This window comes from Helianthus annuus, chromosome 15 (genome assembly GCF_002127325.2).
Source record: "Helianthus annuus cultivar XRQ/B chromosome 15, HanXRQr2.0-SUNRISE, whole genome shotgun sequence".
In the NCBI taxonomy this organism is placed as follows: domain Eukaryota; kingdom Viridiplantae; phylum Streptophyta; class Magnoliopsida; order Asterales; family Asteraceae; genus Helianthus; species Helianthus annuus.
The window spans coordinates 95396723-95411047 of record NC_035447.2 but is presented as its reverse complement, the minus strand read 5'-3'; the positions used below and the strand labels follow the sequence as shown (position 1 = coordinate 95411047).

The 14325-nt window shown below is 39.9% G+C and overlaps 1 long non-coding RNA gene across 1 annotated transcript; it reads right to left on the bottom strand.

The window, feature by feature from the left end:
- Positions 1–1542: 1542 nt before the first annotated feature.
- Positions 1543–2178, bottom strand: LOC110917748. The gene is made up of 2 exons (XR_002580833.2): positions 2018–2178; positions 1543–1933 (listed from the first exon to the last, which is right to left on the bottom strand). It is a non-coding gene; the product is annotated as an uncharacterized LOC110917748 (long non-coding RNA).
- Between the last annotated feature and the right edge of the window lie 12147 nt (positions 2179–14325).

Sequence of the window (14325 nt, the reverse complement as noted above, 5' to 3'; positions counted from 1 at the left end):
TTTATCAAAAACTACGTTATTTTTAAAGACGGTTTCTTAAACGACTTATTTGATTAAAAAACCGTCCTATTAGCTGCCTTTTTTGTACTAGTGAATGTGTGATGGTTGTTAGGCTTCATGGGTTTGTTTACGTGGGTTACGTGATCGTATCAGTCTTTGTCTTGTAACGTTTTGAAATTGTGTTTTAGTTATTGATATGGACATATGTGCACTGAGTTTTTAACTTTTTTTTTTAGAGTAAATTACAATCAGTGTCCTTTACGTTTGTATCATATTACAACTGGTGTCCTTTAACTAAAGATATTACAGGCTCCGTCCTTTATGTTTTCAGTTTTTAACACCCTATGTCCTTTAGTGCTAACCTAGTTCAATTTTTTGGTTAAGTCTTACCATATGCCTCTCACATGAGGGCAAAATGGTCTTTTCATCTAAATTCTACATTTGAAAACTAAATAAATAATCTATTTCATATGAGTCTATTCTCAAATTAAATCCCTTTTTAATATGCAACTTAATTTAATTTAATGATGTATATTAATTCTGAATAGTTGGCTGTATATTAACTGCATTTAACATCAATTCAACCCTCTTTTTTACGGCACTTTCACATCAAATAAACCATGTTTTTTAACAGCTTTTAGGCAGCATGTGCAGTGCAGCCCATCGCTAACACCTCTTTTACTCCAATTTTGGTTGCACAAGGATACCAATCCCAAATACACAAAACGAACTGCATAATTATATGACAATGACAAACCAAGGTTTAAAATCATACTAAACCAGTGTTGAGGTGGGATTTTTGACAACCACAAGGGCATTTGCATTGAACTTTTTCAATTCATCCATTGCATCTTGGAATTGAACAAACCGTGGTACATGTGGCCGCCTTCCATAGCATATCTTTATAAAGTTAATATACAACCAACTATTCAGAATTAATATACATCATTAAATTAAATTAAGTTGCATATTAAAAAGGGACTTAATTTGAGAATAAACTGCATATGAAATAGATTATTTATTTAGTTTTTAATTGTAGAATTTAGATGAAAAGACCATGTTGCCCTCGTGTTAGAGGCACATGATAAGACTTAACCAAAAAATTAAACTAGGTTAGCACTAAAGGACATAGGGTGTTAAAAACTGATAACATAAAGGACGGAGCCTGTAATATCTTTAGTTAAAGGACACCGGTTGTAATATGATACAAACGTAAAGGACACCGGTTGTAATTTATTAGTTATTGAGACTCTTTGCTATTTTTAGTAAGTGACTAAATTGAGAAATTCAGCGAGTGAACTTTCTATTGTGAAAAGACAAGTTTTTAGACATTTTTATTTTTAGTTTAACTCCAAGATTTTTTTGTAGATATATGTATATGCATATTTATGGTTTGCAACGTGGATGCCTCTATAGCCACTCTCATACATGTCATGCTATTCACAATCTCTAACCATCACATCAGTCCATCAATTATACCATATACCAACTTACTATACAAGCATATATCGTATTGTTAACTGCTCTAATGGGCGTATACTAGAAAATCATAACCCTTATATGATTGTTTTACATCACATAAATACATGGTTAATTCGTAATGTAGCTGGTGTGCATATAGTCTATACGACTATACCTCCATTAACCAAGTTAGGCCACAAGAATGAAATAGTTTTTATTGCATTAGCTTGGAATCATCTCGGTAATACCTTAGCGAAACATCAATAGATGAATTAAGAATATTCTTGTGGATGTTCATCAGTCTGGTTTTCAACTTTCTCACTTTACTTTCCTTTGATTGGAGCTTTTCTTACGATGAAACTGAGCCGAACCAAATTCAAAATTGTCAAAACAAACCAAAAACCCAATATGAATTCGGCTCGATTTATGTTCTTAAATTTCGATCTCAAATCTTCACTAAGAAAATCAAAACCTGAACCATTAAGCATTTGAAATAAACATGTTAATCAGTTCTTTCAATATCTAATGGAAAAACACTTTAGGGATCTTGACATACCTGACAATCCAGTAGCGGTTAGAGATGAAGAAGAAGCCATCTTGATCGGTTCCCGTTTAGGGTGAGCAGTTAGGATGGAGAGTGATGATAACAGATTGTAGTTAGGGGGCCGTAAACTTTATGGTGTGTCTTTAGGGTTCCCAATAACCTGTATTTATATGTTTCACCCAATGGGAAACCCTAATTAACTAGTACAGGCCTTTATGTCCATCAAATAAAGCCCAGTTAATTTTATAGGGATATTAAGGTAAATAGATCTGGTTATTAGATAAATGATCAATAAGGGCACCATAAATTATTTAATAATAATTAAATAAATAATTTACTCTAACATTCTCCCACTTGGCCGAGTGATCATTTATTATGAGTATTGGATGTGACAACTCTCACTAAACCAGGTATCCGTACAATTAGTTAATTTTAATTACGTGCTTAATGATTCTGCTTGATTACTACTGATGACGTAGACTGCTTTCTGATTTCTGTATCATACATACATATGCATCACATTTCATACTGTCACTCCATTAATTACATACAAACTTTAGCGACAAACTTGATGCACAAAGCACAGTTAGCACCGTTAACGGATAACTCGGAAATATACTGACAGTGCCAGTAAATAGACAGATAGTGTTTTGAGGCCAGTATGAGCCAAAGACAGGGTACTACACTAGTATAGAGTGTAGGGAAGTGAGGACCATAAAACTGCGTCACTAGGTGATAGTTAAAGTGCCGGGAAGTGCCTAAAACCCACTAATAATGCAGAATTCTGCATTATTTATCAGAAATTCAGCATTTAACATGCTAGTAATGTGCCAAAAATATGGCAGAATGGTCCTGTATGCTTTCCTAAGTGCCGGGAATTAAATATGACACAAAAAGATATATAAAAGGCATTATACGGAATAATTAAGCACTTTAACGAAACGATATCTAACCGAATAACCGAGCATTACCTGGAACACCAAAATTTTGCCAAATACATTGTTTAATTATTTCTTGGCTAGTCATGACCCCTGAACACCATAACACCCACTAAAATATCCACTAATTAACATATGAAATCATATACTTGGAATTGAACTAACATTTACCAACTTATCATCAAAATGTTACAATTAACCCCCCCCCCCTGTGACAACTGTCAAATTTGCATGCATCCGTACGTTTAATTAATATTGATTTATGCTTAATGATTGTGCTTAATTACAACTGTATATTTTATTGCTTACTGATTTCAGCTACATACATACACATGCATCACATTCATACTTTCACTCCATTTATTATATACAAACATTAGTGACAAACTTGATGCACAAAGCACAGTGAACGGATAACCCAGAGACATGCTGACAATGCCAGCACCTAGACAGACAATGTTTTGAGGCTAGTATGAGCCAGAGATAGAATACTACATTGGTAGGGAGTGTAGGGAAGTGAGGACCATAAAACTGCGTCACTAGGTGATAGTTATAGTGCCCGGATGTGCCTAAAACATACTTAAAGTGCAGAATTCTGCACTAAACAACAAAATTCAGCATTTAACAATGCTAGTAAAGTGCAAAAACTTGGCAAAATAGTCCTAGACACTTTCCAAAGTGCTAGGAATTTAATGTGTTACTAAAAATAATATAAAAGACACTTTAAAGCTTTATTTAGCACTTTAACGGATCAACATCCAACCGGACTTTACCCGGAACACAAAAATATTGCCAAACGCATTGTTTTTACTTTTTTGAGCTAGTTAGGGTCCCCGAACACCCTAACACACCTTATATTACATAACACACAACAATACACTAACTATATCATTCAAACCTAACTAGATTGTAACTTGAACATTACAACCCAACCCCTTACCCCCCCCCCCCCCCCTTTTGACGGTTGTAAGATGGTGGGGCACCCCCCACCATTCTTTTCAATATTTTATTTGCTAATGTTGGTCATATAGAAGCATATTATATGATGGATAAAGAGTGAACATGGATTATAAATTGATACACTAATTAACCATTTCTTTTCACCAACACACTTAACCAACAAACTTCTCTCCCTCCTTCTCCATTGAGTTCGGCCGCCACCACCATCCACCATAACACCACCATCAAGCCTTCTTTCAAGCAATTTCCATATACTCAAAGGTGTTAGAGGTCCAACAAGCAAGCTTGGTGCACTCGGAAGCTCAAGGACCACTCTAGTTTTCTTTTATCCACCACTTTTACGCTTTGTTTCTCCCCTAGCCTTGTGCTAGTAGTAAGTGCTTCAAATCTTCATCTTGTTCTTATTTTTAGTGGTTAATAATTGATTGAATGGTAAAATGTTAAGAAACACTAATGAACATAATCCAAGTCTTGGACATAAAGGATAAAGAGTGGATAAAAAGAAGATGTATGGTTAAATGATGTTGAAATCATGTTGATCTTGTGTTATTATGCTTAATACATGTTGTTTGTTAGTAAAAGTAAGATGGTTCATCACCTAGACTTGCTAGATCATGTTTAAGAACATGAAGTAGTAAGATGTAAAGGTTAAAGATATGAAGGATGATGAAACCATCCACACATGAACTTGAACTTGAATAAATATTAGTTTTCTTGAAAAATAAAGTTGTAAACTTGTAGATCTAAAGATCTATGAGCGGTTTTTCGAAAGAACCAAGTGAAAAATATTAGTTTTGTTAAAACTTGGATCTTGTATGAACTAAAAACATTTTTAGTAAGTAAACAAGTGAATGAACACTTGTGTAACAAGAAAATCCACAAAAAAATATTTTTGGAAATCATGATTAGAAGTTGTGAAAATACACATTCTTTAAAAATAAAGTTTTTAAGAAACTAATCATATTTTTAAAGATAATAAGACCTACTAAGTATGTTAGTAATTTGCTACATATTTTTACAAACTTTCAAGTTCATGAGTTTATGATTTAGTCTTATTTTGTCAAGATTAGTGATTAAAGATTGTATATTGTTGATTGTTGATTTTTTTTTTGAATGATTTTACAAAAGAAAATGATATGCTAAAAGCATGGACACCTCCATTTACAGAGGAAGCTCTGGCGAAATTTTTCTAGAATTACAACACTTAGAAATATTTTTCTAACAAGCGTTTACAAAATATATTCTTAACTTGGTTTTCAAATTAAACTTCGCCATGATTTTTATTACAAAAATACCAAGTACCGGAGGTGGATTCTCGTAAATAAAATTTGTTAGATATATATTTAGAATATATATTTCATAATAAAACGTTTGTGTGATTATCTGATTATTTTGTGAACTAGAGATATATTATTTCTAGGGTAAAAATAATATAACTTGTAGATATCATGAAATTACGGTTCCAAAATAATACCAACGCTCTCACAAAATAAATATTTAAATTACACAAGTATTGTTATAATACCAAAACATTAGCACGTAACTTACGAAATATTTCTGAAAAAAATACTCTTATACGTATATTTTGATAAAGTATTATTTTGGAAAATGTATAAGGTAAAATATAATATTTTTGGGAAAAATATGTATATTTTGGAATTTGAACCATTTTAGACAAGTGATTAAAATATATTTTTTTAAGTGAGACTTAAAAATATATTTTCGGAATTATAACGTGTACATGTATGAAAACCCCCATCCTTGGGAAGGAAAATACGAAGTTAAAATACTTAAGAAATATTAATACAGAGATACTGCATAAACAATTATTCCAAAACTAAATATAATTTCTATAACTTGGAATAATGACAGAAACGTAAGCCAAAGACGCAAATACTAAGACAAGGCACGACCCGTTCGTCTGATAGACGTTAGTACACTGTAGGTAGTCGTGTTGGCTGAAGAGACTTAGGTTACACATACTGAAGACGCAATACTATGAGTTCATGTCCCCCTTTTCTCTTTACTGTTTTCAGTTTTATACTTCGGGGGTGAAATACATGTTATAATTATTACAGACATTACTTACATGGTATGATTAGCTTAAGGAGGGTTTATACTACTTAGATCATGTGAGTGGGTAGGTAGAACTTAAGGCCATTAATCCTCGTTGTAGGACTGAGGGACATAAGTGATAAATCTATTCGGGTGTAGCGAGCCCCACTCCTGAGTCCGCCGAGTGGACCATGTGGTGACTATGTGCTCGACGCACAAATCTGCTAGGTTTGAGTTGTAACACCCCGTGTTTTCGAATGTCAAATTCAAAGTCAAAGTCCAAGTCAACTTTGACTTTCTTTGACTGTAGATAGTCTATTTTGTGTTTTTAGTTGTATTATGTGGAGTAAGTGTTGTGATCAGCAAGAATCGAAGTAATCGAATGTGTTTTAACGCAAACCGATCTATGACTGTGAATGATAGGAAGTAACAATGCGATAAAGTTAACTAATCAGTAATCAAACCGATCTAACAATCATGGAACTCGAGACTCGAATTAGGCGAATTGTGGAATTGTTATACGTGTGTGTGTGCCTTATGTGTCACACCCCCAAAATCCCACACGCGGAGTACCACCGCTTGGAGGCATGACATGACCAGGATCAAGCCATCAATCATATTGAACATAGCATAATATAAATAAAATAGTTCGTAAAACCCAATTCAATACAATTGATGTTCTAAACCAAACATAGTATCAATAGCGGAAGCATAAGTATGTAACCCCAAAGTAAATCATAAGTTCAAATATCCGAAATGTTAAACATAGTGTTCATGATCCATTGCCCACAACGACCCGCTCCTCCAGTGCAAGCTCCATAAATACCTAAGGTCCTGCAAGGCATGCAGCAGAGAGTCAACAACTAGTTGAGCGAGTTCACAGTTAACAGTTCAGTAATAATATGGTATGAGTAATAGTATGTTCGTTCGTTTATATCACGTATCATATTTCCATCGCGGCCTCCCAGGCAGGTGTGTGAAGATATTAGGGGATGTTCCTCCCAAGTGTTCTAGACTAGGTTTATTGGTATCGCGGCCTACCAGGCAGGTGTGCGAAGATTAGTAAGTTCAGTTCGCGGCCTTCCAAAGGCAGGTGTGCGAAGTCAGTCATAATATCGCGGCCAACCCTTGGCAGGTGTGCGAAGATCAGTTCAATAAGTGTTACTAGTCTAGTTGGTTCGTATTCGTTAGGTTCTACCATCTGAGTACACACAATAATCCATCAAATCCCATTCCCACCCGGGAACCCATGCCTTGGCTGTGTGTACTCACCTTGGGTTTGCTCGGTATGCTAAGTATGTGCTCAAATAAATCAGTCACGTCCTAGAGTATGCACGTATACACAATCAGTTTATATCCAAGTTGGGCACGTATAGGTAATCATACAAGTACCAGCATGTAGTCGTCATCACATAAGTTATGTACAACCCTTGACAGCAGTTATATAATCCAGTTAACTTTTAACAGGGTTAAATCATGTTACTGTGCAAATTAACCAAGTTGGCGAAACAAGGATTTTTGGCGAAACACATAATTGACGAGACACATTCAGTTTCGCCAACTACCCTTGACGAAACACCCCCCTCTGATTCTAGGCCGCGATACCAATAAACCTAGTCTAGAACACTTGGGAGGAACATCCCCTAATATCTTCGCACACCTGCCTGGGAGGCCGCGATGGAAATATGATACGTGATATAAACGAACGAACATACTATTACTCATACCATATTATTACTGAACTGTTAACTGTGAACTCGCTCAACTAGTTGTTGACTCTCTGCTGCATGCCTTGCAGGACCTTAGGTATTTATGGAGCTTGCACTGGAGGAGCGGGTCGTTGTGGGCAATGGATCATGAACACTATGTTTAACGTTTCAGATATTTGAACTTATGATTTACTTTGGGGTTACATACTTATGCTTCCGCTATTGATACTATGTTTGGTTTAGAACATCAATTGTATTGAATTGGGTTTTACGAACTATTTTATTTATATTATGCTATGTTCAATATGATTGATGGCTTGATCCTGGTCATGTCATGCCTCCAAGCGGTGGTACTCCGCGTGTGGGATTTTGGGGGTGTGACAGATTGGTATCAGAGCCATTGGTTATAGAGAACTTGGTTTTAATATGGGGGAAACGTTTTTATTAAAACCAGACTATAACCAGAACAGTGCTCTCAACGATCCACAACGACGCTTCGCTCCACGTGCAAGACTCGACATCCTAGGTAATAAGGTTTATGTTTATTACCTGCTTGCTAGAACTATATAGAACTTTGCTCGTAGTATGCTAGAATTCATTGCTTGCTATACGTCGCTACATGAGAATACCTATGTGCTTACACTCTTCTGTCATCGCTCTATTCGCGAACCTCTCTAACTCATGTTGCATTTGCTATGAAGATCATGTCTGGACGAAATAACATGACTCAAGCCCAGCTAGAGGCTCTCGTTCAAGCTCAAGTTGCTGCGGCACTTGCAGCTGCTCAAGCAGGTAGTATACCCTGCAGTATAGACTCACACTAGGATCATTAGATCCTACATTAACTCTCATATTTAACTTTGTCCTATTCGTACACAATAGGTCAACACGCGCAGCAGCCTGTCTGCACTTTCAAGAACTTCATGGACTGTCGTCCAAGCTCATTCAGTGGCACCGAGGGGGCAGTGGGACTCCTCCATTGGTTTGAGAAGCTAGAGTCAGTGTTTGAAATGTGCGAATGCCCTGAGGCTCGCAGGGTCAAGTATGCCACCGGCACATTGGAAGGGATTGCGCTCACCTGGTGGAACGCGCAAGTACAGATCCTAGGGTTGGCAGCTGCTAACGCCACACCTTGGGAGGATTTCAAGGAATTGATTAAGCGTGAGTACTGCACACGAGACGACATTCACAAGCTGGAGAATGAGTTGTACCACTTGAAGATGACGGGGTCAGAGATTGAGGCCTACACGAAACGATCAAATGAACTGGCTATCTTATGTCCAACGATGGTAGACCCTCCAGTTAAACGCATTGAGTTGTATCTCAAGGGGCTTGCGCCAGAGATTCAGAGCCACGTGACGTCGGCTAACCTCAACAATATCCAAGACATTCAGCGTCTTGCCCACCGACTCACCGATCAGGCAGTAGGTCAGAACAAGCTGCCAAAACGCATCAGTGCTACCACTACTGCTACTACTACTCCAGCTACTACTTCTGCCACACCCAGCGAGAACAAAAGAAAGTGGGATGGGGATTCTAGCAGGGGATCGGTATCTGTTCAGTCCCAAACACAGCAGCGTCGCACTAACGACTACAAGAGTCCGAATCAGCAATCATCGGGCAGTCAGGGGCAAAGTGGTTATAGGGGAACTCACCCGTGGTGTAACAGGTGCAACAAACACCACAGTGGAAGATGTCACAGGGAACGTTGTCAAAGATGCCTCAAGCCGGGTCATGAGGCCAAGGATTGTAGAAGCTCACGGCCAGCCAATCAGAACCAGCAACTCCCACCGCCAGCTCCACAGAACCAGCAGCAGCAGCCACAGCGTGGAAACCGGGGATGTTTCCAGTGTGGGGCTGAAGGCCACTACAAACGTGATTGCCCTCAACTGAACCAAAATCAGAATCGCAACAACAACAACCAGGGCAACGGGAACAACAATAACAACAACAACAACGGGGGAAACAACAACAACAATGGCAACGAAGCTCGTGGTCGTATGTTCGTGCTAGGTCGGGGTGACGCAGTGAATGATCCCAATGTGGTTATGGGTAAGTTTCTTCTCGACGATATTTTTGTTACTGTCTTATTTGATTCGGGTGCTGATACAAGTTATATGTCATTGAAAATGAGTAAACTGTTAAAACGTACCCCAACACCCCTAAACACCAAACACGTCGTAGAACTAGCAAATGGTAAAAGTGTAGAAGCGGCACATGTAATCAAGGGTTGTAACATCGTTCTAGCTGGTCAGACTTTCTCGATTGATATTATACCCATAGTTTTGGGTAGTTTCGACGTCGTCATCGGTATGGATTGGTTATCCCAACATCACGCAGAGATCTTATGCAAGGAAAAAGTTATTCGTATTCCTCGCTCTAGTCAGGAACCTCTCGAAGTTCAAGGCGACAAGAGTGGTGCTGTGGTTGGCATCATCTCATTCTTAAAGGCGCAGAAATGTTTACGAAAGGGGCACACTGCAATTCTGGCACTTGTCACTGACGCATCAGCAAGGGAAAAGAAGCTGGAGGATATTCCAGTCGTACGTGACTTTCCTTAGGTGTTTCCTGAAGATTTACCCGGTTTACGTCCGCATCGCCAAGTCGAATTCCAGATCGAGTTAGCTCCTGGAGCAGCACCGATAGCCCGCGCACCATATCGTTTAGCTCCAACCGAACTGGAAGAACTGTCGAAGCAGCTACAAGAGCTCTTGGAAAAGGGCTTTATTCGTCCAAGCTCATCGCCTTGGGGAGCTCCAGTGCTTTTCGTGAAAAAGAAAGATGGCACTTTCCGAATGTGCATCGACTACCGTGAACTGAACAAGGTGACGGTGAAGAACCGTTATCCTCTTCCGCGTATAGACGACTTATTCGACCAGTTGCAGGGGTCGAGTTACTACTCCAAGATAGACTTGAGGTCAGGGTATCATCAGCTGAGAGTCCGAGATGAGGACGTCTCCAAAACCGCATTCAGAACTCGTTACGGTCACTACGAGTTTCTTGTCATGCCATTTGGGTTAACAAACGCGCCTGCTGTATTTATGGACCTTATGAACAGGGTGTGCAAGCCGTACTTAGACAAGTTTGTGATTGTCTTCATCGACGACATTCCGATTTACTCCAAGAGTCAGGAGGAGCACGAGCAGCACCTACGATTGATTTTGGAACTCCTTCGAAAGGAACAGTTGTACGCCAAGTTTTCCAAATGCGACTTCTGGCTTCGTGATGTCCACTTCTTAGGCCATGTGGTGAACAGGGATGGGATTCATGTCGATCCATCCAAGGTAGACTCGATACGAAACTGGCCAGCGCCGCGTACACCAACGAAAATACGCCAATTCTTGGGTTTGGCGGGTTACTACAGACGGTTTATCAAAAACTTCTCCAAGATCGCGCAACCACTTACACTACTGACACAGAAGGGTGTCACCTACCGTTGGGGAGATTCCCAGGAAACTGCTTTTCAGTACCTAAAGGATAGGCTTTGCAGCGCACCTATTCTCTCATTGCCAGAGGGCACGGAAGACTTTGTGGTTTATTGTGACGCATCGATACAGGGTCTTGGGTGTGTATTGATGCAACGGGATAAAGTTATTGCCTACGCTTTGCGGCAACTCAAGATTCATGAGCGGAATTATACGACGCACGATTTAGAGCTGGGAGCTGTTGTTTTCGCGCTTAAGATATGGCGACACTACCTGTACGGTACCAGGTGCACGATTTACACCGATCACAGGAGTCTCGAGCATATTCTTAAGCAAAAGGATTTGAACATGCGTCAACGGAGATGGGTTGAACTACTGAACGACTACGAATGCGCCATCAAGTACCATCCAGGCAAGGCCAATGTTGTGGCTGACGCCCTCAGTCGGAAAGACACTCTACCTAAGCGCGTGCGAGCGCTACAGCTTACTATTCAGTCCAGTCTTCCTGCACAGATACGAGCTGCTCAGATAGAAGCTTTAAAACCCGAAAATGTCATGGCTGAAGCCTTACGCGGCTCAAGGCAACGGATGGAACAAAAGGAAGACGGTGCCTACTATGTAACGGGGCGTATTTGGGTCCCACTCTATGGCGGTTTACGCGAGCTGGTAATGGATGAAGCTCACAAGTCTCGCTATTCGGTACATCCAGGATCGGATAAAATGTACCACGACATCAAAACAACATATTGGTGGCCTAGCATGAAGGCCCACATCGCTACTTACGTCGGCAAGTGTTTGACCTGTGCGAGAGTCAATGTTGAATATCAGAAACCCGCAGGCCTACTTCAACAACCCAGGATACCACAGTGGAAATGGGAAGAAATTTCCATGGATTTTGTTACGGGCTTACCTAGATCCCAGCGTGGGAATGATACCATATGGGTGATCGTGGATCGACTCACCAAGTCTGCACACTTCCTAGCAATAAAGGAAACGGATAAGTTCTCCACTCTCGCAGACATCTATCTTAAAGAAGTAGTTTCAAGGCACGGGGTGCCCATCTCCATCATTTCGGATCGGGATGCACGATTCACGTTAGAGCTATGGCAAGAGATGCATAAATCTTTCGGCTCACGGTTAGACATGAGCACAGCATATCACCCTCAGACGGATGGACAGTCTGAACGCACGATCCAAACTCTAGAAGACATGCTTCGAGCATGTGTTATCGATTTCGGCAACGGCTGGGAAAAGCATCTCCCTTTGGTGGAGTTCTCATACAATAACAGTTATCACACCAGCATACAAGCCGCCCCATTCGAGGCATTGTACGGGCGTAAATGCCGGTCACCTCTCTGTTGGGCAGAGGTGGGGGATAGTCAGATTACGGGTCCAGAGATTGTAGTGGACGCCACAGAAAAGATTGCACAGATACGACAACGCATGGCGGCAGCACGCGACCGTCAGAAAGCCTACGCGGATAAGCGTAAAAAGCCATTGGAATTTCAGGTCGGGGACCGGGTATTACTTAAAGTCTCACCCTGGAAGGGTGTGGTACGTTTTGGCAAACAGGGTAAACTAAATCCGCGATATGTCGGACCATTCGAGATTATAGAAAGAATAGGCCCAGTAGCCTACCGATTGAACCTACCAGCTGAACTCGGGGCAGTTCACAATGTCTTCCACGTGTCGAATCTGAAGAAGTGCCTATCAGATGAGACCCTTATCATTCCTTTCAAGGAACTCACTATCGACGAGCGGTTGCAGTTCGTCGAGGAACCTGTTGAAATTACGGACCGGGATGTGAAGGTCCTCAAACACAAGAGAATCCCTCTTGTTCGAGTTCGTTGGAACTCCCGACGTGGCCCAGAGTACACCTGGGAACGCGAAGATCAGATGACAGAAAAGTATCCCCAGTTATTCGGAACCAATACAACCACTGCTGAGGCTGAAGCTACTACCACGGAATTTCGGGACGAAATTCCAGATCAACGGGGGGAGGATGTGACACCCCAGGAAAACCAGTGAACGATGCAACCTATCTAGCTTCCTCAGTAAGTACGTACCAAATTCCGGGACGAAATTTCTCTTAAGTTGGGGATAATGTGACAACTCGAACTTTCGACTTTCATTTTCACATTAAATGCACGTTGACTTTGACCATTGACTTTGACTATTTAAAGTGTGTGACTTGATTGACTAGTAATTGTACACGATGTGATATGTCAAGACGTGTTGTGATTATTGAATATGTGTTAGTGTTCGTTATTATAATGTGTTATAGTGTGAAAAGCTTATTTATAAACCCGAACTGAATAAAGCCCATTAAGAACCCGACGAATCAAATGTGATTCGCCATACAATTCTCGACGAGATGGATGTTGTTTCGCCGAGCCTTGATTCGCCAAACCGCTAAAGCCCAAATCACGGCCCAAACTTGTTGCGTAAAAAAATATATATATTAGATTAGGGGAAACAGTTATCAAATACTAAAACCCTAGAGCCCTTCCCTACCGACGGCAATCTTGTGACTGCGAGGCCCTCAAGAACCATCGTGGTTAGTGCTAATCATTATCAGATTATATGTTTTAAAACAGTTATTGGAATATTACTCGTGCATATCGATTGTGATGCTTGTTGATGTGTGTTACATATTGGCCGAGGGCATGCTTGAAGTTGATTGATATATATATGCTTATCATGTGCAGTATATTAATTCTTGCATGATGTATGTTATTGATAATCGATATATTGTTTTAATATAGGTAACGTGTCATAAATTGGTCCAATCACCTATTGAGGTGATTACATATGGTCGGCCATTGTTGAATCGTTTAATGAATGATTTGGTAATTTATAGGTGGATTTATCGATGTTGTATGACATTGGGCAAATTGTTGGCTTGTTAAAAATTGGTCCAATCGAAATTAAGGGCATAACACACTTAAATACATTAAATGACTAATGACTAATGTGCAGTGCATTGCATGTGATTGTCAGCCAACATGTTCTTGTATATGCATGTGATTATATAAATGTTACATGTGGTTACTGGCGGCTAGCAACAGTCTAGGAGTCATGAGTTTAATGATTAATATGGAATAGAGTGCACATGCTTCATGATTAAATGTCTGTAACATATAATATGTGTGTGTGTTAAGATATTATTTTTTTCAAGTCATACACTTGTGTGATTGGAGGGATGGGGCGGCCAACCGAATCCAATTGGTTGT